The following is a 6,000-nucleotide window of genomic DNA, read 5'->3' as shown; positions in this document are numbered from 1 at the left end:
TTGTAGAGCAGTTGCTTTGGCAGAAGTCCCAGATTTATTACTATGATTGCATGCATTTTTTGTATATAGTGGTAATCCTATGTACATCCTTAATTGCAGAAATTATGGAATCTATACACAAAGGGGTGATACCACTTAGGCACCTAATTTCCATTCCTAAATGCTTCTTGGTGCCTTTGAAGGTCTTGCTTTTTGTCTTCCTCTATGTTTGTGCATTCCCTGACATAGTCATGCATCTAATAAGAAAATATAGGAAGTGCAATACTGGACCTGAGTACTTTTGTGTCAGAAGACATTAATAATCTGTGTTTTTCTGCATAATTGTCAGTCATTGATGTGGTTCTTATTTTAGAAGCATTCCTGAAATCTTTGGTATAGGTTTTTAGTTAGATTTTTTGTCCTTTTTTTTTTTTTTAACCCATTAGTGTGTGAGGAAAACTACCATCTGATGTTGCAATGAGAGGCTTTACCTTTCAGTGTAATGTTTAACCTTAGGTGTAAATGTACGCAAACAGAAAATTTTTTCTGTAAGAACTCTGTAGTTTTAGTCTAAGTAACCACTGTGTATTTTCATCTTTCTCTTAATTCATTGCTGGTCAGCAAAGTTCTGCAGCATTTCTGAAGCAGAAAACTGGAAAGGACTATTGAAATCCTTAGGATCATAGTTTTGCCTCCTATCACAAGCAATTGTGGGTTTTTTATGCTGGTCATAAATGTATTAAACAAGGCTCTCAAAATGTTTAGTTTTGGTTCCTTAAATACCACTATTCTTCTGCAAAGGCTCACAGACTGATGTATAATTTCCAGTCTTCAGCCTTGATGCACCATCGGCTGCTTTATTTTGGGGCTGTAACATCAACACCCTTAAGCTCATGTGGGTTTTCTCTCTTCCTAAGGATTTACAGGGATCAGTCATAACCCTCTCAGACTTTTCTAGGACAGAATTGTCAGGCTGTTTTTTTCTCGTCTTTGAAAAAAAAGACTTTTTGTTTCCTTATTGGTTTGGATAGTCCTTCCATTCCCATCTAGTTTGAGTTCATGTTTGCTGAATAAAGAGAAGTGCTTAGAATGTTTTACTTGAAATTCCAGCAGTACCAGGTAAAATAATCAGTAATTACTCTTATATTCTAATGAGTAATACATCCTTACCACTAGTACAATACTTTAAGTTCCCTCTATCTGTTCCTAAATGAATTGCCTTTCCCTTTGTACTGCAGAAACTGATGCTATTCCTAAAGTTCTAATTCTTAAGATTATTTAATTCCTTCCTGGGTGACCTACTGATCTCTTCTGTGTTGACTATATCTCAGATCCACAGAAAGATATGACAGGATTCAGTCAAAGATGTGCTGAGTTGCTCCCCATCTCTGATGGCAGTGTCATTGCAAAGTACCACTCTCTATCACTGGAAAGTGTCACAGCAATTCTATTCCTGCATGTGCCCCAAGCTTTGGTAGCGAGAATTGAGTTTGTTATCAATTTAATTTTCAGACCAAGCTTAGCAGTATCTTTCTATCAACTCCTTGCTTCCTATCCTTGCTTTGCTTTACGTTTTTCCTTGCAGCATTCATACATTCCCTCTGGAGTTTTGGCAGGTCTCCCTTAACCCTTCCAAGATCTAACTTTTTTGCTGATATGCTCATTTTCCTTAATCATTGCTAATGTTTTGCTTATTTAATAGTATTTTTCTGACATACTGATATATTCAGTTAGGCTTGGAGTTCTTCATTTCGGGTTTTGTCCTCTTGTTTAATATGGAAATTCCAAAGTAACATTGCACTAAAGAAATTACATTCTTCTTCCACATGTCTAAGATCATGCTCTGAATTTGATCTTTTTTCCCCCAAGAACTGTTCTCTTTTCATAAATGCTAGTTGTTGGGTGATCATTTCTCAGTTTCCTGGGAATAATAATCAGTAATCTACCTATTTTCCTTCCCCTGTTAAATGTTTATCCTCCTCCTTTGAAGTTAAAAATTTCTGAAATTCTGCAAGAGGAATCACTGGAAATAACACCACTTTCTTGACTGTTTTCCTTAAACTGCCATAGTCTAGACGTGCTTCAGTAGAAGAAGCAGGATCAGCTAGACCAGCAGGAATGATCCTGGCTAAAAATTAATAGAAAGTTTTTCAGGCTTCCTCACATTCATATCTCATAATCTTACTTATAGCTAGCATTGCATACTTCTGTTCACTGCATATATTTTGATGACAAAATATAATGCCTTTGATGACTTATTGACTAATTCTTGGTAAGGTGCTTCTCAGGCTTTTAGATCTGACCTGTCCTGGAGTTGAGAGGAATCCCAGCATTTTTCCTCCCTGCTTTTCTTCGGCCCTTAGGTCATGGCATTTCATTGCAGTTCTTTGAATATTATCTTCGTGTCTCCTTGGACTCTACTCTCCCAGGCTACACCTGTGCTAGCAAACTAAACAGAACTATGGCAAGTGGGCCTTACTTTTTCTCACAGCTAAGTAGCAGAGTCAACAGCACGGTTTTAGGCCAGCCTGGCAAGCACTTTCTCAAATAATGCACAGGCACTGCTTCAGACTTCTCTCCAGTAAGGAACCATTCTCAGCACACATATTGCACGTGAGCACTTTGGTGACATGAGAGAATTTAACTTGATGGACATGGACTGTGCTACAACCCTTGGACTCTGACCCAGAAAATTACCCTTGGCCTATTTTATTTCTCAAGTACAAACAAAACCAACTGTACTCATCATTCCTTTTTCCCTGGAATTAGTTAAATTTCTGTTCTTCTTTGCCAGAAATTTTCTGTTTGTGTCTTTTTTATTCTCCGCTACAGCAAATTTGTTTGTCAAATAAACCTTTCTGTTGCAAGCGGTGTCTTAATTTCTTTTCATGAAAGTTACTCTCTGCATTTCTGAACATCTTTAGGTGTGTGAATATTTGAGCATCACATTCCTAAATTATCTGTTCCATCCCTTTTTGAACACCACCTTTCCACTCCTCAGATATTTTTCCCCTTATATTCTACTTTTTAAAATACATAGTGTCATCCAGGTCCTCATACAAAGATAATACACATTCTAGCTTTCTGGAGCTACTCTCTCCTGACCATCATCATCTTCTCTCTCTGGACTCTAAAGAAATGGGGAAAATCCCATCCAAAGTAGCCTGCTTGTGGTCTATTTGACTGCTGACCATTTGGTGTTTCAATCTAATCCTACTTTCATGCTTTGGCTGAGTTAGATGTCCATAGCAGTGATTAAAAGCTCAAAGTTTCCAGCACCGACTCAGCTAAGAGCTGGTAAGACTGTGTATAATTTCATTTCAGAATAATTTTTTTACCAAAGCACAAAGTGATGGGAAAATGTCAAACACTTTCCCAACATAAATCTCAGATAACTGAAATTCAACATTAGGCTTGATATTAATCCAATAAAACTGAATAATAAAAATGTTAACCTGAATTTTAGAGCACAATTGCCATTTCAAAGACTTGGAGTTTTATATTCTAAGCTTTACCTGTTTTAAACTTTACCATCCATTACCAAGTAACCACATTCTACACTCCACATTTTTCCTTAATCTATATTCTATACTCTTACTTGGGTGCATAAGTAATTATTTTACTTAACATACAGAAAAACAAATGTCTATCTATGTAAGCCTATTGAGAGAAAATTCTATATGTGAACATAATTGAATCTTTGAAACTTAGTTTCTAGACTCACTAGAATCATGCCTCATGAATTAGTACTCAGACTGAAAGATGTTTTTTTTATAGAATATAAAATAGACTTACAGAAACTGCTACACTCTTTCCCCAGCGATGTCAGGTGATTCAAAGAGATATGCTAGAATCTATCAGAAGAAGCTATAGAATTACCTTTCTATGAAGGAAAATTCTTAACTCACATGCTTAAGCATGAAAATTTGGATCATTTCAAAACTCTGTTGTCTGTGATATGGGTATCTGCAGGTCATCTAAATGTCTAAGTTTCCATCACAGTCCGTGGAGATCTAAATGTTTAATTAGATGAGTTCCTGATGCTGAGTTTCCCTATGTTCCTGAAGGAATGGCAGTTATGATATGTTACAGAAAAGTGGTTCTTAACCTTTTGATGTGGCAGCTGGAAATCAGACAAGATACTCTAGTATATGAAATTACTTAAGATGTCCAAATTTTGACAAATATACAAATTGCATCCTTTCTGTATTTTTATATTGTGTCTACCTGTTTCAGTGTCTTTTGGCTATATTCAGATCACCAGCTTAGTCAAGGAAAGAAGTCTTCTTTTATATCTTTGTAAAAAGCAACTGTAATACTGTCACAATCCAACTGGAATAGGATATCCAGGAGATAAGCAAAACCAGAAGGTACATAAATAAATAGACTTAAACCAGAGCTGTCCAAAGCTACCTGTGGATGATGTTTATTACTTGTATTTATTTAGTTAGATTAGGTATTACACTCAGATATTTTGCCAACTTTCAAGTTCATTGAAAGCAAGATTAAATAGACCTAGACATCTAGTATAATTTTTTCCTTGGTGGGTTATCTTCTTTGAGCTTCAATTGCTAGCTGAAAGGGATGCAAATCTCCTGTAAGATCCATGTATTATCTCCCATCACCGTAAAAATGTCCTTGATATCCAAGGAGTCAAAAATACATTTGGATGGCACTGTGTCAGGAATGGATTTCAAACACAGGCACCCTCCAAATGTCTTCTAGTATTGCAAGCAAAGTAGATCCTCAGTGATTTTCATCTTTCCCTGTATTTGTAATTGGATTGTGTGCCTTTATCTTAGCTCCTCTTATCTCCTCTGCAAAGCACACAATTACAGTCCTCAGTCTCTCTCAGGTAGGAGATGGCATGGCTCTGACCTGTGTTTCTCTGATCCTTCTTACCTTCCACTGCATGTTCTCTGAATGGGAACCACAGGAACTGAATAATTGCTCTGTTTTCTTCTATTATTATTGTTGTTACTGTTGAGAACACACCACTGTTTGCATTACTATAGTGCTGTTAGGATATTTTGATACTGTTCTCTGTTCTCTTCCTTCATTATGTTACTTTTTGCTTTTTTGCCCACCTCTACACATTGACCATAATCCTGAGTTACTCACAACTGCATGAACATTCTCTGCACACCAAATCTTTACCGTTACAGGGGAATACATCTTATCTGAATTTAACATCTGAACATTTTAGGCCTGAAGTCTACACTAGACTAGGAAACAGCACAAACGTTGCATCATGAGCTTAGGAAATGGGCAGAGGATTATTTCAGGAAGCCCTACAGTAAAGCCCTGTGTGTGTGGTGTAGGGGTATTGTGCTGAAACTGAAAATAGGAAGCAGAAGTGAAAGAACAACACTAGAAAATAAAATTCTTTAAGTGCAATTGTAGCAATGAAAAACAAGACATACTGGATACAAGGGGAAAGATGGTGAAAGGTTGAGGAATAGAAAGGCAAAATGTGGAGCAGTCAGCAGTAGTGTCTGAGAACATCAAATGGCAACAAAAAGGTGGCTTTAGGATTGAGACAAATCCACATATCAGATAGATTAACATAACTCCATTGTTGTCAACCAATTAATTCTTGCAGATATAAAGTGACCCTTAGTGTTATATGTCTCTAGGAAACACTTCCTTTTTCAATAAAGTATGTCATAATTGTCGTGTTGCTGTGTGGGGGGTTCATGCTAATAAATATAATTCAGAAATCTTCATTCTTGCCAACTAAGTACTTACATGTTTTATTTACCTTGATTAAGCATGTTTGTAAAGAACCTTAAAAAAAATTAACTTCTGAAAGTTTTCTTTCTGTTACTAAATAACATCTGAACTTAGTATTATCTGAACAACAGGATGTTCCTTTTTTTTTTTTTTCTGAGCCCTAGCTGCTGTTGAAAGATTAACCTTAACCTGTTTTCAAAGTTTATACCTTATCTTAGTTTTAAAGAGGTTTGGTTTCATTTGAGTGATTGGCATAATGAGTCAGTACATTGTTTATAGCAGAGAAAA

Source organism: Chiroxiphia lanceolata, chromosome 3, assembly GCF_009829145.1.
Source record: "Chiroxiphia lanceolata isolate bChiLan1 chromosome 3, bChiLan1.pri, whole genome shotgun sequence".
NCBI lineage: Eukaryota > Metazoa > Chordata > Aves > Passeriformes > Pipridae > Chiroxiphia > Chiroxiphia lanceolata.
This window is presented reverse-complemented; position numbering follows the sequence as displayed.